Below are 18,518 nucleotides of genomic sequence, written 5' to 3'. Positions count from 1 at the left end.
GGGCGGGGCTAGGAACACGGCCCTGTGCGTCACGGCGGCGCGGCCTTGACGACGGTCGTCAAGGCCGCACGTCAAGCGTCACACCGGCTGACGCGGCCGATGACGTCAGCCGCACATGCGCAGGTTGGACAACGCCAACCCGCGCATGCGCAGTTGGCGTCAACAGCGCGCGACCGCTGCGTGTGGGGCCTGTGGGGGGGCGGAGGGAGAATCGAGAACCAGGGAGGTGCTCAGGAGGGGTCTGGCCCGCGATCGGTGCCCACCGATCGTCGGGCCGGCGTCTCTGAAAGACGCACTCTTTTCCCTCCGCCGCCTCGCAAGATCACTCCGACATGTCTTGCGGGGCAGCGGAGGGAAAGACGACAACCGCACATGCGCGGTTGGCGTCTTTTCCCTCAGCCGCCCCGCAAGATGTGGCGGCTTGATCTTGCGGGGCGGCGGAGGGAAAAGAGTGCGTCCATTATGGACGCACGGCCCGTGATCGGTGGGCACCGATCACGGGCCTATGCCCCCTTGGCATGGCCGTGGTACTGCCGTGCCAATTGGGCCCCCAGATTCTCTAAACGGGCATCTGGTACCCGTTTCATGATGGCAGCGAGCAGGTGTGTTTTCTGCCGTGTTGAAACGGGCGTGAAGGCCCGGCCACTCGGCCCATCGGCCTCGGTGAGCGGCGATTCGTGGCGTTGGTTGGGCGTGGGGAGCGGAGAATAGCGGGAGGGCGTGTAAAATGTTGGGAGGCCCTCCCACTACTCTCCCACCCGGCGTGGGGGGGCTGAGAATCGCGCCCATTGAGTCTGCTCTGCTATTCAATGAGATGATGACTGATCTGATAATGATAATCCTCAATTTTACTTTCCTGCCTTATCCCTGTAAACCTTGATTCCCTTACTGATTAAAAATCTGTCTATCTCAGCCTTGAACATCATTAACAACCCACCCTCTACTGCTGCCTGTGGTAAAGAATTCCACAGATTCACTACCCTCTGAGAGAAGAAATTCCTCCTCGTCTCTGTTTTAAATGGGTTACCCCTATTCTGAGGTTATGCTCTCTGAATCATAGAATCCCGACAGTGCAGAAGAAGGCTATTCAGCCCATCAAGTCCGCATCGACCCTCTGAAAGAGCGCCCTACCTAGGCCCGCAGCCCCTCCCCATCCCTGTAATCCCACCCAACCTGCACATTCTTGGTCACCAAGGGACAATTGTTGGCATAGTCAATCCACCTAACTTGCACATCTGGGGCACGATTCTCCGACACCATGCCGGGTGGGAGAATCGCGGGAGTGCCGGGCGAATCATGCCATGCCGACCTGGCACCCGCACGCGATTCTCCCAACCCCCCCAAAACGTCGTGTCGCACTTTGCGACAGGCCGCTCGGAGAATTGCCGCTCCAATCGAGCGGCGATTCTTCGGCCCACATGGGCCGAGCGGACTGCCTAATACGACCGGTTCACACCGGCGCTAACCACACCTGGTCGCTGCCGGCGTGAACAGCGCGCGACCGCTGCGTGTGGGGCCTGTGGGGGGGCGGAGGGAGAATCGAGCACCAGGGAGGTGCTCAGGAGGGGTCTGGCCCGCGATCGGTGCCCACCGATCGTCGGGCCAGCGTCTTTGAAAGACGCACTCTTTTCCCTCCGCCGCCCCGCAAGATCACTCCGACATGTCTTGCGGGGCAGCGGAGGGGAAGACGGCAACCGCACATGCGCGGGTTGGAGCCGCCCAACCTGCGCATGCACGGGTGACATCATTTAGGCGCCGCCGGTCGCATCATTCAGGCGGCGCCGCTTTGATGCGTCAAGGCCCGGCGCCGCTTTGATGCGTCAAGGCCCGGCGCCCGAGATTGACGCGCCACCGCTCCTAGCCCCCTGGGGGTGGGAGAATAGGGGGCGAGGAGCGGCCTCCAATGCCAGAGTGAAACATTCTGGGTTTCACTCCGGCGTCGGCACTTTGTCTCCCTTTGGGAGAATCGTGGCCCTGGTCTGAGGCCATCCCACAAGGGGCAAGCCAGAGGATGAGAAGGAGAACCACTACTCTTGCAAGGCCACACCTGAACTTCAATGGCACTTAGATCCCCCCCCCCCCCCCCACCCACCCAAAGCTGTCCTTGCCTCCCTTGTGCACCTGGACAAATACCGAGACCAAGGTTAAACCTGCAAAACAGGTTCAATATGAAGCTGCCAACGTCATTTAAATGTGAAAATTTCCAATTAGACTGGTTGTTCACTTCCCATCCTTCCTCTGTTAAACCTAGAGGTTGCATGGATGGTTTGAAGAAGGTTTGAGGATTTTTTAGCATGTTACCATCTCAATTTAACTGCCCATCACAGAAGTTTAACATTTCATCCGTAGTGTACTGAGGGACGAGAATTGTATAGAACCCCCTTGGGCCATATGACTCACATTGAATGTATTCAGTGACTATTACATCTTTCCCAGTTGTATTGAAGCACCTTGAGTGCAACTTGATCTGCGGAGACAACTTAAATAGCTTTGCACCATTTGTAATGACCATTTTGAAATGTCTGCAACGTTTCTTTGACTATATTGAAGCACCTCGGAGCACATCGGCATGATGTATGTGGAGAACCTTATTGAACTTTGTGCGATGGCCATTTTGAAATGTTTGTAATGCTCTTTCAGATTTTTTTTTAACGAATAAAGCTTATATCAGCAACAGCAAAAAAAATGGAGCCCTTCAGAGATTCCTGTGCGTTGCTGAGGAGATAGAAGGAAAATCTGTCTTAGCAAGGCATTCACCCAAATGAAATAAGAATCTCCTGAGAGATTAGTTTGGACGTTGGTGACTAGCTGCTGCCAATGGTTAAAGAAACAGTGATATGAAAGATGCTAATGTCAAGAAGGATTAATGCTGCATTCATCTTCATCTACACTCGCAGCGTGTAAAGTGTGAATATGACACTCCAAATCATTTCTTAACTCCCCACAAAGGTCAGAAAGCATTTACTTATTGAATCAAAATATTTTATAGCCGTGCATGTCAGACCAATCTATAAAGTTAATATGGCTTCTATAAATCCTGAGTGATGCCTCTCTTTGTGAAGTACAGCCATCAGCACTTGAGAAATATTCAGAAACAACATCCTTTCATTTTATTGCGCTGCTAATTACAAACCTTCAGCACAATGTGAAACATGGTGCCGAAAAGGGGGCTTTATATTGTGTAAATTGCTGGCCTCCATGGCCAATCTGGGACTGCTCACATCCAGCGCTGGCTCCGAATGAAGACAATTTCTGTTTCTGGGACCATTCCAGGCAATGATGTTACCGTATGTCATGTGAGAGTACCTTTAAGAAATGGGGGTTTATAAATGGGTGCGTATATAAATATCTGTAGTGAGAGTACCTTTAAGAAATGGGTGTTTACTACTGCAGTGATGTCAGAGTGTGGGCTGTCTGTTAGCTTTTTACTTTGGTTTTTGAGCAGGCTGCAGGGTGCGTTTTAGTTTCGTTTTCAGAGCTGGATAGCTGCAGTCACAGCCAGAAGGTGTATGAATATCTCTCTGTAATCTAAAGACTGTAAATCAATCCTGGTGATTTAATACTAATAACAGCAGTGACTTTAACCTGATGTGCTTCTAGTAAAAGTTGTTTTAAGTCATATGGATGTTAAAAGGAAAGCTTAAAGGATTACTTAGTGTTGTATCCTTTGGGGGTTGTATTTGAATTTATGGTTGCTAAGATGTTCACTGTTTGTTTTAAAAAGGTGAACTTGAGTTCATAGAATAAACATTGTTTCGCTTTAAAAAATACTTTTCCATTTCTGCTGTACCACACCTGTAGAGTGGGCCGTGTGCTCTCCACACCACAATCTATTAAAAGTTGTGGGTCAGGTGAACTCCATGATGCACTTTAGGGTTCCCTAAACCCTGGCCCATAACACGTATCACATTTACAGATGGGGCAAAATGTGCTGCTGCAGAAAAAGGAAACCGTGATATGCCTCAGGACTCTATCCCTGAGACCCAGCAACCTGGCACCTTAAGCTCAGACAACTCAGTCCCAGTCCTGCTGCACTTTTTCACTCGCTGGTTTGTCCCATTTAAATCATGTGGATTCAGAGTTTTTATGCTTCTCAGTGCAGAGAAAATTTACAGGGCTTTGCGGAAAGGGTTTTTCCAAAGAGCTGGAATAGGCATTGTGGGCCGAATGGCCTTGTTCTGTGTTGTGTGATTGCCTCCTCTTGCCTCATTCCTGGGTAAATTCTTGAACCAAAGCAGCAAATTGTTTTGGATTTTCTGGCAAAGAGACCATAACCAAACTGCCTGATTCTGTACCGCAAACACCCACCATTATTTTTGTATCGGCATTTCACAATACAGTAAACGTTGTGTTTTACAGCACGCTACCAACCAAAATGATCTACTAACCGGAATGTTCTCTTAACTTGAATCATCACTTTACCAACCGGAAGCTATTCCAAAATTATCTGGAACCCTTGCATGTACACTGTATTACTTGTTACTTTAATTTATATTTTAATGTGCTGCTGAAGGTTAGAAGTTAAAAGAAGGCTGTTCCTTATTTCCTGAGTGCTTGCGTATCAGTTCCTGTGACAGGTTTCGCACTGTGTCCCATTGATCAATGAAATTCTCCATTAAAAAGCATTTTTGATTAACCACCCTCTGCAAATAATAATAATCTGTCTCTGCAAATAATAATAATCTTTATTATTGTCACAAGTAGGCTTACATTAATACTGCAATGAAGTTACTGTGAAAAGCCCCTAGTCGCCACACTCCAGCCCAATGTACGGGTACACGGAGGGAGAATTCAGAATGTCCAATTCACCTAACAGTGTGGGTGGGATTCTCAGAAAATGGGCCTATGTCCCCACACCGGCGGGAAAACAGGCGCCAACGTCTCTGGCGTCAATGGGCCCCTAAGGTGAGGAATTCTCACCTGTCTCGGGGGCTAGTTTGCTGCCGGTGCCGTTGCCGCTGTTCCAGCCGGCGTGAGTTCACACATGGACGGACAAGCTGGCGTGATCTCTCGCATGCGCAGACCGGCCGGCGTATTTCTGTGCATGGGCGGGGGTCCTCTTCTCCGCACCAGTCCCCGGGCAATATGGCAGAGCCCTACAGAGGCCCAGCACAGAGGAAAGAAGTCCCCCCACGGAACAAGCCTGCCCACAGATCGGTGGGGCCCCAGTGGCGGGCCAGGCTGCTGTGGGGTCCCTCCCCCCGGGGTCGGATCCCCTCACGCACCCCCCCCCCCCCCAAGGACCGCTCCCGTATACTCACCTGCCAGTTCCCGCCGTGTGTGAGGTGAGTAATTCATGCCGGTGGGACTGGCCAAAAATGGACGGCCATTGGAGCCGGGGGAATTACCGGGGCAGCCGCTGTCAATGGCCCCGACCGGCGTGGCAGGAATTCAGGCCCCGCCCAAAAAAAACACCGGAGCTTAGGGCAGCCGGTGTCGGGCGGCAGGACTGGATTCACGTCTCCCCCCCGGGGATTCTCCGACCTGGCGCAGGGTCAGAAAATCACGGCCCACGTCGTTCAGGACTTGTGGGAGGAACCGGAAAACCCGAAGGAAACCCATGCAGACACAGGGAGAACGTGCAGACCCCGCACAGGCAATGACCCAGCGGGGCATCGAACCTGGGACCCTGGCATGACTTGAGATTTGATTTGAATTTTCTAGGGAAGACTTCCCTCTGCCCCCCACCAGTGGCACGAAGAAGCAGTTACATGAGGCACAGAGTCCGCCATGTTTTCTCTCACAATTGACAATGAAACATTGGATCCCAGTTACAGCCTATAAAAGCTCAGGAGGCGCGAGAAGGTAAATTAAATAGCATTTAATAAGTCAACATAAAGTAAAGGTCGCAACACAACTTACAGCTCAAAGGTTCCCTGTCAGGACTACCGGAAGTTCCAACCCCAGTCCCGGCCGGCTTTCACAGAGTGAATTTAGGAGCCCCAGCTGGCCCGGCTCCATCCATGAACAGGGGAGCTCATATTCCACAAGTCCTATGGGGAGTGCACATTCTCCCCATGTTTGTATGGGATTCACCCCCACAACCCAATGACTGTTTTGGGTAGGTGGATTGGCCATGCTAAATTACCCATTAATTGGGTACTCTAAATTTATAAAGAAAAAGTCCCAAGGGGAGATCAATTGAGGTGTCACCATGGGTCTGGTGAGGGTGTTAGGCACCCATACAAAACGGTGGGACGTGTAGTGAGTGGGACCGAGGCCAGACTTTCAAAGCAGCAGTTCTAACTCAGAACTTGGCTGCGGCAGGAGATTCCTGGGGTCAGCGGAAAGACTTTAGGGATGGCCTCAAAGCATCCCTGAAAAGATCAAACCCACCCGCCGACTCATGAGAGACCCTGGAATGTGACTGTGCCATGGGAGTGTCCCTTTAAGAAATGTGTGTTTATCAAATGGCTTCAGTGATGTCATTGTGTGGGTGGAGCTGGGCTGTGCCTCTGGCTTTTACTTTCGTTTTGAGCTGCGAGCTGGACTGTGGCTCTGAGTCTTACTTTCAGTTTAACATAGTGGGAAGCTGCATTCAGACAAAGAAGGCTTCTCTTCTCTCTCTCTCTCTCTGCATGTTAAAAGGTGTTCAGATCACTTGATAATTTAAAAGTGATAACTGAATTCAAATCTACTGGGCGCGATTCTCCGCCACTCGGGTCGGGTGGGAGAATCATGGGAGGGCCGCTCTGGCACCCCCGCGATTCTCCCACCCCCCCCAAAATGGCGTGTCGCGTTTTGCGACACGCCGGTCGGAGAATCGCGGGTTGCCGTGAAAAACGGCGACCCGCGATTCTCCGGCCCGGATGGGCCGAGCAGCCTGACGTTCCCGACCTATTCATGCCGGCTGCAACCACACCTGGTCGCTGCCAGCGTGAACATCGCACGAAAGGTACGTTTGGGGCCTGTGGGGTGTGGAGAGGGGATCGAGCACCACGGCAGTGCTCGGGAGGGGATTGGCCCACGATCGGTGCCCACCGATCATCGGGCCGGCGTCTCTAAGAGATGCACTCTTTGCCCTCTGCCGCCTTGCAAGATCAAGCTGCCACATCTTGCGGGACAGCGGAGGGGAAGACGGCAACCGCGCATGCGTGGGTTGGTGCCGGCCGACCTGCGCATGCGCGGCTGACGTCACTTAGGCGCCACCGGCTGCGTCATTATCGGCGCGCCGCCTTGACGCCAGTGTCAAGGCCCGGTGGCCGAGTTCCCCGCAACGGGGCTAGGAGCGGCCTCCGACGCCGTCGTGAAACACTCCGGGTTTCACGCCAGCGTCGGCCGTTGCGGAGAATCGCGCCCACTGTTTTGGTAAAAGGGTTGTTCTGATTTTAGTGGATGTTGTTATCAAATTGAAACAGTTGAAAGGGAAGTTATTAAGGGTTATCTATAGAGACAATTGTAACTGTGGGGTATTTACGCTTGTAGTTGATAAAAATTCTTACAGTGTGTGTTTATAGAAATGTTAACTGAATTTATAGAATAAACTTTGTTTTTGATTAAACGTGCTGAAGCCCTCTGTTGAAAAGCACCTGAAAGGTAGGTCCTTATGCTCCCCAAACCAAAATCTATAACCATTTGTGGGTCAGGTGAACTCCTTGATATGCTTTGGTGTTCTCTAAACCCTGGCCCATAACAACTGACTAAAATGGAGATTGCTCACTGGGGAAGGCATCGGACACATCACGAGACTTCACTGGGAAAGTGCAGAAGAAACAAACAAACCCCTAAACAACACATCTACCCATCGCTTCAAGCAACACTTGATCCGTTTGTGACTGAGTCTGCGGATCACGCACTGGACTTATCAGCCATCTCAGAAATCATTGAACTAGAGCGGAAGCAAATCATCTTTGATCCCCAGGGACTGCCTCAGAAGGAACTGCAAACGTGCTCAGTCATACGAAGGAAAGTGTTATGTGGCCGAACATTTCAAAAAAAGTGAGTGGAATTAATTTGTGAGGCGACTTTTAGGTGAATCAATTTGCAGCTCAATAGCCACTGATTGACAGTGCTCAATTTTCCAATGAAGTCACCCCAATTTTCTCACTCTTGTGAGCTATTGTCCCTCTCAGCAGCATCAGTAAGCCTATTCACTTCCCTCCCCACAATTCCCCATGCACTGACATTTGTCAACCCCCTCCCAACAATCTATTCCCATGGTAACACCCCAGATTTTGGAAGAAGCCACATCTAGGTTAATTGCAAAGCTTGCAATGTAGGCTGGGGTAGAAAATAAGTGAGAGTGTAAGAAAGCTCCAAACGAATATGCACCCCACAACCCATCTCTGGACCTGCCCCCCACCCCCAGGTTCAATGGGCCCATACCAATGCAACTCATGAAGACTATGACTGGGTATATTTCCAATGTACATTTTCCAACATTATCACAACTGCCACCTCTTGTCAAACCCGAAGGTGCTTTGGGAAAAGATTGGTGCAAGTCAGGGCTTGTGATAAATATTGGATTTTCTATTCTGAAAACCCATTGGAACCTTGATAATCTTATTCAGCGCACACATCAGGACTAATTAGTTCAATTTTTAAAAGTCACTTTGGTTTCATTCGGTTTGCATTTAAGAAATTTGTTGACATCTCTACTCAGACAGGGGGGGGTCGGGATGTGGAGGTGAAACAGGACGGTTGAGCTGCCTGTGGCCAGGCCCCCTGGTCGGTGAATCTGGGGGAGATCAGGTTGTCCCATGCATGGCGGCCCAGGCGCACGCGTCATGCAGCCTCCTGTGCTTTCCTTGGCCCCATGTCCTGCCCATCCTGGCCCTCCTCCACATCCTCCTTGTCAGAGGAGGCTTGGCGTTTCTCTTCTTCCTCCGCCAGCATGTCCACCCTCTGTTGTGCGATGTTGTAGAGGACGCAGCAGTCCCCCAGGATGTGGGAGATCCTCCCAGGGTTATACTGAAGGGCCCTACCAGAGTGATCCAGAAACCTGAACTGCGCCTTCTGGACGCTGATGCGCCTCATGGTGATGCCCCTGGAAGCTGCATGGGCATCATTGTAACTGTTCTCTGCGTTGGTCTGGGGCTTCCGGATAAGCGTCGTTAGCCATGACAGCAGCGGATAACTTCTATCTCCCAAGAGCCAACCCTTTGCCTGAGGGAACACCTCAAAGCTGTCAGGCACTGACCAGTGTGCCAGGCCGAAAATGCTGTGCACATTGCCTGGATACTGGGTGCAGATATGCATCCAGTGATCATACACCAGCTGCACATTCATTCGTTGGAACCCCCTCATGCGCTGGTGCTGATAGGAGTACATGTGTTCCGTCAATCATCTCCTGAACCTGGGCGTGCCTGCGATGGTGGCGAATCCCGATGCCCAGGCAGCCTGGTGGGCTCAGCACATTGAAGTTGATATATTGTGCCACCCGGGCATATAGGGCATCAGTGATTGCACGGATGCACCTGTGAATGGAAGTCTGTGAGATCCAAGACGGGTCCCCACTCGACATCTGAAGGCTGCTGTGACATAAAAGTTCAGGGCGACGTCACCTTGCTGGCCACCGGGAGGCGGGTGTCCTCCCCCATGCCCTTGCTGTTCCAGCTGCTCCATCATCCGGCAGAGATGTCGCACAGTCTCTCTGCTCATCTGTAGACATCGGCGACATGGTCGGTCCGGCAGGTCGTCAAAGGACGGCGCTGCCAACATGGAGCCTGATGTGGCGCCTCCTTCCCACCTCCTCTACACCATGTTAGATGGACAGCTCTCCAGCATCACTGACAGGCTCCTGTTCTGCAGGGTCTTCCCTGAGCAGCTCCTGTTTGTGCAGCCTCATTAAGTCCTCAAGCGTCGCCGCTGCCAGGCATATGCCAAACATTCCTGGCTGGGCTCAGAAATCCATTGTCTGCAGGGGCAAAGGGCAGGCATGTTAGCGTAGTGAGTACTCTCATGCCTATACAGGTCTAGCGGGCTACATGGTGGGCCTGGCCTGCACTGCAGCCCCTGCCCTGCATGGCCCCCTCCCCCTTGCCACTCCCACACCCATCTCCGGCCATCCCCCCCCCCCCCCCCCCCCCCCCCCCGACGCTCTGCCTTCCGCACTGTGCCCTTGACACTGGGGGGGCTTCTAACCCCACAACCTGTCCCTGCCATTAGGGGTACTGGTGACTAGCGCTACCTATGCCAGCGATATGCTCTGTGGCCCCTGTCCTGCACCCTCCTTTGGGTTCTATCATGGATGCCCTCCTTGGTTGGCCATGTGCTACACCGGCAGCAGTTTGGCATCTGATTGTGGGGTGCGTGGGGGGGCCACCATGGGTCACCGACTGGCGCATGCTTGATGGCATGTGTGCAGGCAGGGCCCATGGATGGGACTGGGTGAGAGGGGTTGTCACCCATTTGAACCGTAGCTGCGGTTTGCCATGGGTCCTCTTTACGACATACAGGTTGTGCCTACCTGTCCGGGAGAAGGATGGATGGCAGCAGGGGCACAGTGGGAAGACCAGGTGATGGCTGGTGGACCTGCAGAGTGGGCTAGCTGATCGTGCCACTAATGCAGCATCCGCCCTGAGACGGGCAATGTGCTAAGATGGTGACAAAGGTGACGGTGCATGCGTCCGCTGTTCGGGGTGCGCTCTGCTCTCCCCCTGCACTCCCTGCAGTGGGGCAGTGCCTCGGATGGGTGCACTGAGTGCCAGCGCCTGGTGGGCAACTGGCTGTGCTGGACCACGCCCGTCCCATTGATGGATGGGCTGGAGTCTGGGGGTTCTGAGGAGGTGGTCTGGAGGCAGGGCATCCAAGCGACCGGTGGCGTTCTTGACATTTACTGGTCACAGTGGGCAGTCAGCGGAGTGCGCAGCCAGATGGCTGCCTCACATGCCATGATAATAAAAGTCCGTGCCCGGACACCCTGGTCCTGGGGAGACAACCCAAAACCACAGCCGATCTCCTGCCCACCCCCCCACTACTCCCCTCAGCCCTGGCAGATATCCCCAGCCAGTGTTACAGCTGTCAGCCCACTGCTGTGCCGTTGTACAATTTTCTTACTTACTCTCAATCCCTCAGCAGCCACGATGCCGGGTCCCCTTTTTGAAATACCACAAGTGAACCGCGCCAGCGTCACTTCCGCCTGGCGGAGGTGGAGTATCGCGGGAGGGTGGAGTCTAACGGGGCGAGCCCATTAACGATACGTTAACGAATGCTACAATACGTTTTGCATGCCCATGCCAGCGGAGGGCGCGGAACACATTCACGCCATCATCGAGGCACCGGAGCATGGCGTGACCTTGATTTCTGGCTGACACTCAATTCCCCCCCCCCCCCCCCCCCCCCGATCGTGATTTGTGATTCTGGCGTCGCTGGATGAGAATCCCGCCCAGCACATCCTTAGTATTGTACCTAAGTGTCAGCCAAGATTGATGTGCACAGGTCCTGGCACTGGATTTGAACCCATTAATCTAGAAGCTCAAAGGACAACCTATTCAATATATGAAAATATAGATGACAAGCCCAATTAGACAGGACCAATGCGGAACTAGCAGTGTGGAAGGGAATGGCCTCTCTATTGCATACTCTCCATAATTCTCTGATTGTGTGGGCTGGCTTGTATTGCATAATGATGTTGTGGTACGAGGCTGTGCTGCTGGGTTTAATACTTCGGATTTGTATGTTGCGGCAGATGGCACACATTATATATTCTCTCCAACTGGAAGAAGAGAAATTTTTTGTTGACAGTCTCCGTTTATGATGCTTGGCGACCAAAGCTCAGGAGTCTGAGAGTTTGCTTCATTTTCTCTCCTTGTTCCCGCTGTTGTGACCAGTCAGCTAAGTTTATGGCATGAAATGAAAATGAAAATCGCTTATTGTCACAAGTCGGCTTCAATGAAGTTACTTCAAAAGCCCCTAGTCGCCACATTCCGGCGCCTGTTCGGGGAGGCTGACACGGGTTTGAACCGTGTAGTGAGGCAGTGGGGAAGGTAACACTGACAAAGGAGAGTACTTGCAGGCATGGAGATGAGTTGAAGTGTGTATACTTCAACGCAAGAAGCATTAGGAATAAAGTGGGTGAACTTAAGGCATGGATCGGTACTTGGGACTACGATATGGTGGCCATCACGGAAACTTGGATAGAAGAGGGGCAGAAATGGTTGTTGGAGGTTCCTGGTTAGATGTTTCAATGAGATTAGGGAGGGTGGTAAAAGAGGTGGTGGGTTGCATTATTAATTAGAGATAGTATAACAGCTGCAGAAAGGCAGTTCGAGGAGGATCTGTTTACTGAGGTAGTATGGGTTGAAGTCAGAAATAGGAAAGGAGCAGGCACCTTGTTGGGAGTTTTCTATAGGCCCCCTAATAGCAGCCGAGATGTGGAGGAACAAATTGGGAAACAGATTTTGGAAAGGTACAGAAGTCACAGGGTAGTAGTCATGGGTGACTTCAACTTCTCAAACATTGAGTGGAAACTCTTTAGATCAAATAGTTTGGATGGGGTGGTGTTTGTGCAGTGTGTCCAGGAAGCTTTTCTAATACAGTATGTAGGTTGTCCGACCAGAAGGGAGGCCATATTGGATTTGGTACTTGGTAATGAAGCAGGGCAAGTGATAGATTTATTAGTGGGGGAGCATTTTGGAGATAGTGACCACAATTCTGTGGCTTTCACTTTAGTAATGGAGAGGGATAGGTGCGTGGAAAAGGGCAAGGTTTACAATTGGGGGAAGGGTAAATACGATGCTGTCAGACAAGAGCTGAAGTGCGTAAGTTGGGAACAGATGCAGTCAGGGAAGGACATAATTGAAATGTGGAACTTGTTCAAGAAACAGATACTACGTGTCCTTGATATGTATGTCCCTGTCAGGCAGGGAAGAAATGGTCGAGTGAGGGAACCATGGTTGACAAGAGAGGTTGAATGTCTTGTTAAGAGGAAGAAGGATACTTATGTACGGCTGAGGAAACAAGATTCAGGCAGCGCTTGAGGATACAAGATAGCCAGGAGGGAACTGAAGAAAGGGATTAGGAGAGCCAAGAGAGGGCATGATAAATCTTTGACGGGTAGAATCAAGGAAAACCCCAAGGCCTTTTACACATATGTGAGAAATATGAGAATGACTAGAGCGAGGGTGGGTCCGATCAAGGACAGTAGCGGGAGATTGTGTATTGATTCAGAAGAGATAGGAGAGGTCTTGAACGAGTACTTTTCTTCAGAATTTATGAATGAGTGGGGCCATATTGTTGGAGAAGACAGTGTGAAACAGACTGGTAAGCTCGAGGAGATACTTGTTAGGAAGGAAGATGTGTTGGGCATTTTGAAAAACTTGAAGATAGACAGGTCCCCCGAGCCTGATGGGATGTATCCAAGGATTCTACGTGAAGCAAGAAATGAAATTGCAGAGCCATTGGCAATGATCTTTTCATCCTCACTGTCAACAGGGGTGGTACCAGAGGATTGGAGTGTGGCAAATGTTATGTCCCTGTTCAAAAAAGGGACTAGGGATAACCCTGGGAATTACAGGCCAGTTAGTCTTACTTCGGTGGTAGGCAAAGTAATGGAAAGGGTACTGAGGGATAGGATTTCTGAGCATCTGGAAAGATTGCTTGATTAGGGATAGTCAGCACGGATTTGTGGGGGTAGGTCTTGCATCACAAGTCTTATTGAATTCTTTGAGGAGGTGACGAAGCACGTGAATGAAGGTAAAGCAGTGGATGTGGTGTGCATGGATTTTAGTAAGGCATTTGATAAGGCTCCCCATGGTAGGCTTATGCAGAAAGTAAGGAGGCATAGGATAGTGGGAAATTTGGCCATTTGGATAATGATCTGGCTAACCGATAGAAGTCAGAGAGTGGTGGTGGATGGCAAATGTTCAGCCTGGACCCAGTTACCAGTGGCGTACCACAGGGATCAATTCTGGGTCCTCTGCTGTTTGTGATTTTCATTAATAACTTGGATGAGGGAGTTGAAGGGTGGGTCAGTAAATTTGCAGGCGATACGAAGACTGGAGGAGTTGTGGATAGTGAGGAGGGCTGTTGTCGGCCGCAACGAGACATAGAAAGGATGCAGAGCTGGGCTGAGAAGTGGCAGATGGAGTTTAACCCTGAAAAGTGTGAGGTTGTGGTTGTCCATTTTGGAAGGACAAATATGAATGCGGAATGCAGGGTTAACGGTAGGTTCTTGGCAATGTGGAGGAGCAGAGAGATCTTGGGGTCTATGTTCATAGATCTTTGAAAGTTGCCACTCAAGTGGATAGAGCTGTGAAGAAGGCCTATGGTGTGCTAGCGTTCATTAGCAGAGGGATTGAATTTAGGATCCGTGAGGTGATGATGCAGCGGTATAAAACCTTGGTAAGGCCACATTTGGAGTACTGTGTGCAGTTCTGGTCGCCTCATTTTAGGAAGGATGTGGAAGCTTTGGAAAAGGTGCAAAAGAGATTTACCTGGATGTTGCCTGGAATGGAGAGTAGGTCTTACGAGGAAAGGTTGAGTGTGCTCGGCCTTTTTACATTAGAATGGAGAAGGCTCAGGGGCGACTTAATAGAGGTTTATAAAATGATCAGGGGAATAGATAGACAGTCAGAGACTTTTTCCTCGGGTGGAACAAACCATTACAAGGGGACATAAATTTAAGATGAATGGTGGAAGATATAGGGGGATGTCAGAGGTTCTTTACCGAGAGAGTAGTGGGGGCATGGGATGCACTGCCTGTGGAAGTAGTTGAGTCGGAAACATTAGGGATCTTCAAGCGGCTATTGGATAGGTACATGGATTACGGTAGAATGATGGGGTGTAGATTAATCTAGGACAAACGTTTGGCACAACATTGTGGGCTGAAGGGCTTGTTCTGTGCTGTATTTCTCTATGTTCTATCTATGTTCAAAACCTACTGGAGTTTTTTGAGAATGTAACTAATTTAATAGGTAAGGGAGAACCAGTGGACGTGATGTATTTGGATTTTCGGAAAGCTTTTGATAAAGTTCCACACACAAAGTTAGCATACAAAATTAAAGTGCACAGGATTGGTTAATGTATTGGCATGGATTGAGAATTGGTTAATAGGTAGAAAATGGAGAGCAGGAGTAAATCTGTCTTTTTTGGAGTGGCAGGACTAGTGGGGCACCAAAATGTTCAGTGTTTGGACCCCAGCTATTCACAATACATATCAATGATTTGGATGAAGGAACCAAAAGTATTTCCAAGTTTGCTGAAGACACAAAACTAGGTGAGAATGCGAGTGGTGAGGAGGACATAAGAGAATTCATGGTGATTTAAAGGGTTATGGAGAATGGGCAGGATGGTGGATCAGCCTTGATCACATTGAACGTGTTTCGACTCGGGAGACAAAATTGCTTACTCCTGCTCCTAGGTCATGTGTTCTAGAGAGAAGAAGTTCTGGCTGCTTTTCCAATCCAGCTCTTGGTCTGCAGCATTGTAGGTCGCAGATGAGGAATGTATCGTCCATGAGAGAATGGCAGAACAGACTTGAGGGGCCGATTGGCCTAATTCTGCTCCTATATATCTTGGCCGCGATTCTCTGGTCCGGCGCCAGAGTGCTCACTTGCTGTCATCCCCGCGCCCGCCCCGACGCCAAATGGCGCAGGGATCCAGGAGCCGGCATGGAAGAAAAGAGGTCCACAGCCAGAGAGGCTGGCCCGCTGATCAGTGGGCCCGAATCGCGGGCCAGGCCACTATGGAGGTGTCCCCGGGGATGGACCCCTCCTCCCCCCACCCACTGGCCACCCCCGGACCCTTCAACCCCGGGGTCCCGCCAGCCCAGAGCATGTTAGAATGGCGCCGGTGAGACTCGGATTTTTTCGGATGTCTGCTCGGCCCATCTGGGCCGGAAAATCGCGGTGCTACCGGAAGATCACCGCTACGGCCGTTTGCGGCGATTCTCCATGCCGCCCGGCGCCATTTGCGCATGGCCGTTTTCACAGAGAATCCCGCCCCTTATATTTGTCTCTATCTGGTTGGTATATCCATACAATATTGCCTCCTGTCACCATTCTCTGTTTTTGATAAGGATATCTATGACACCCTTTCATACATAGAAGCTCTGAGATATTCCAAGAGAAAAATACCAAAACAACTAGAGTCAAATTAATACTGAAAGCAGAAAGTTCAGAACGTTCATGTCAAAAATGTTATTTTATATCTTTCTAATTTTGAAAGAATTGATGTACCATCAATCTGACATGAGTCGTAGAGAGGATCCAAATATTAGGCTTTAATAAGCTAGATGTGAGCCCTGCAGTGGTCATACAAGGAAAGGCCGACTGCCGGCTGGTACGAGCTTTTATAACCATCCTCTCGGCCAATCAGCGGGGAGTCACATGACTAGCCACAGCCAATTGGCAGAGAGGCACATGACTTGCCTGGGCCAATGGGCAGTGGGACTGCTGTACCAATGGCAGCCTGGTTCTAAGGTAATGTGATCTCCCTACCCATACTACTACATATATCCATACAATATTGCCTCCTGTCACCATTCTCTGTTTTTGATAAGGATATCTATGACACCCTTTCATACATAGAAGCTCTGAGATATTCCAAGAGAAAAATACCAAAATAACTAGAGTCAAATTAATACTGAAAGCAGAAAATTCAGAACGTTCATGTCAAAAATGTTATTTTATATATTTCTAATTTTGAAAGAAATGGTCTCAATTTTATTGATCAGTCTGAGTAACACGTGTTTCATGAGTTTGACCTTTCTGATGTCAATCACCTCACGCAGCCCCAATGACCATTGATGACTTCCAGTTCAATGAAGTGCCTCACTTGCATGCTAAGCCATTTCTTTACTTCCCTGACTTCTCAAACATAACCCTTCAACCCATTCCGAATTAAAAATCTGTCTATCTCCTCCTTAACTTAACCTTAAAGTCTGACATCCACTGCACTCCACAGATTCACAACCTTTTGAGAGAAGTAATTTTTTCTCATCCCTGTTTTAATTCTGCTACCCCTTATCCTAAAACTATGGCCTATCATTCTAGATTGCCCCACCAGAGGAAGCATTCGCTCTACATCTACTTTGTCAAGGGAGAGAGGGGGAGGACTCTCTTGGACTGTTGGAATTGAAGACTTACCCTTTCCTCATGAAACCTGGAGATGAACATCTGGTCTTATAAAGAGATGTGAAAAACTTATTTGGCACGTACCAAACCTCTTCTGTTCAGTTTCAACAAGGCAGAGCGACTTTCCTCATAAAGGCCAGAGTTAAATTGTACTCGGGGTCCAAAATCACTATCAGAGATAAGGAAGACCCCATTTGCTAGCTGACACGTTGACTGCAGACTTCCCACCGCTGCCCCCACACAAACCCTGTGACACCGCCCCCTTCAATTAAGAAGCCTATGTAAAAAATTACAATCGGCAGCTTCTGCTCAGCTCCAGGGCAGTTTAGTAACCTGGACTATTTTAACTGCCCACCAGCTTGTTTTCCACAAGGAGAATAGGATTAATTTACAATCCATCCACCTTCATCTTAAACCTGTGAAGATTTTGCTCTGAAGTTGACACATGTTCTGTGACAAATCGTTATTTTCTTTTGTATAATTCACCCCCCCCCCCCCCACCCCACAGTGAGATTGTATCACTGGATGCAATCAAGATTTTGTTACCCACCAGAGAGGCGGGTAGGCCCTTGACAGGAGCCCATGGAAGATTGTTGCAACTTCTTTCATCGTTACAGTTGATGGAACGGTGAGGGTTATTCCAGGTCAGTCGTGAATAGTTCAGATTTCTGATCATTTCAGCTTTCGGATACCACTTACAAAAGCCAAGGTTAGCTATGATCTAAAGTAAATAAAATGACTAGAATGATGTCTCACTGAATAATGAATGCAGGCTACTGATAATAAGTTCCTTTTTGACATATTCACCACAGAAACCTTCAGGTAAACTGTTCAGACAAACAACTAGACTTCCTGCACTTAAGGTCGATGACGTAAAAAAACAAGTGTGGTTGTTGAGTGCGTTTGGTGTTCAAATTTGAGGCTAAAGGATACTCAACCTATCTTCTCAATTCTGTTTTTTGTTACTTCATAGCATCTTTGCAGGCGTTCATCAGATATTGGCAAGGACAAAACTATGAAGTGTATACGAACAAAAATCTTCAACGATATAAATCGCAAAACAAAGTATGAAGTTTATAGTTGAGAATGTGAACAGTTTGGGTTCCCTTATCTGAGGAAAGATATACTGTACTGATATTGGAAGCAGTCCAGAGAAGGTTCACAAGGTTGATCACAGTTACGGAGGGATTCCCGATGTTGAGAGGTTGAGCCTGTGCTCATTAGAGTTTAGAAAAATGAGAGCTTACCTTATTGAGAATATAGGATCTCAGGGGGCTTGACAGAGTAGATGCTGAGAGGTGGTTTCCCCTCATGGGGGAGTCTATGACCAGAGGGTATAATCTCAGAGTAAGGGGTCAACCGTTAAATACAGGGATGAGGAGGAATTTATTTAGATTTAGATTTATTGTTACATGTACTGAAGTACAGCGAAAAGTATTGCTCTGCATATAGTCCAGGCAGGTCATTCATGCATGAAAAAAACATAGGACATACGATAAATAC

The sequence above is a fragment of the Scyliorhinus canicula genome, chromosome 5 (assembly GCF_902713615.1).
Source record: "Scyliorhinus canicula chromosome 5, sScyCan1.1, whole genome shotgun sequence".
Lineage (NCBI taxonomy): Eukaryota > Metazoa > Chordata > Chondrichthyes > Carcharhiniformes > Scyliorhinidae > Scyliorhinus > Scyliorhinus canicula.
This window is presented reverse-complemented; position numbering follows the sequence as displayed.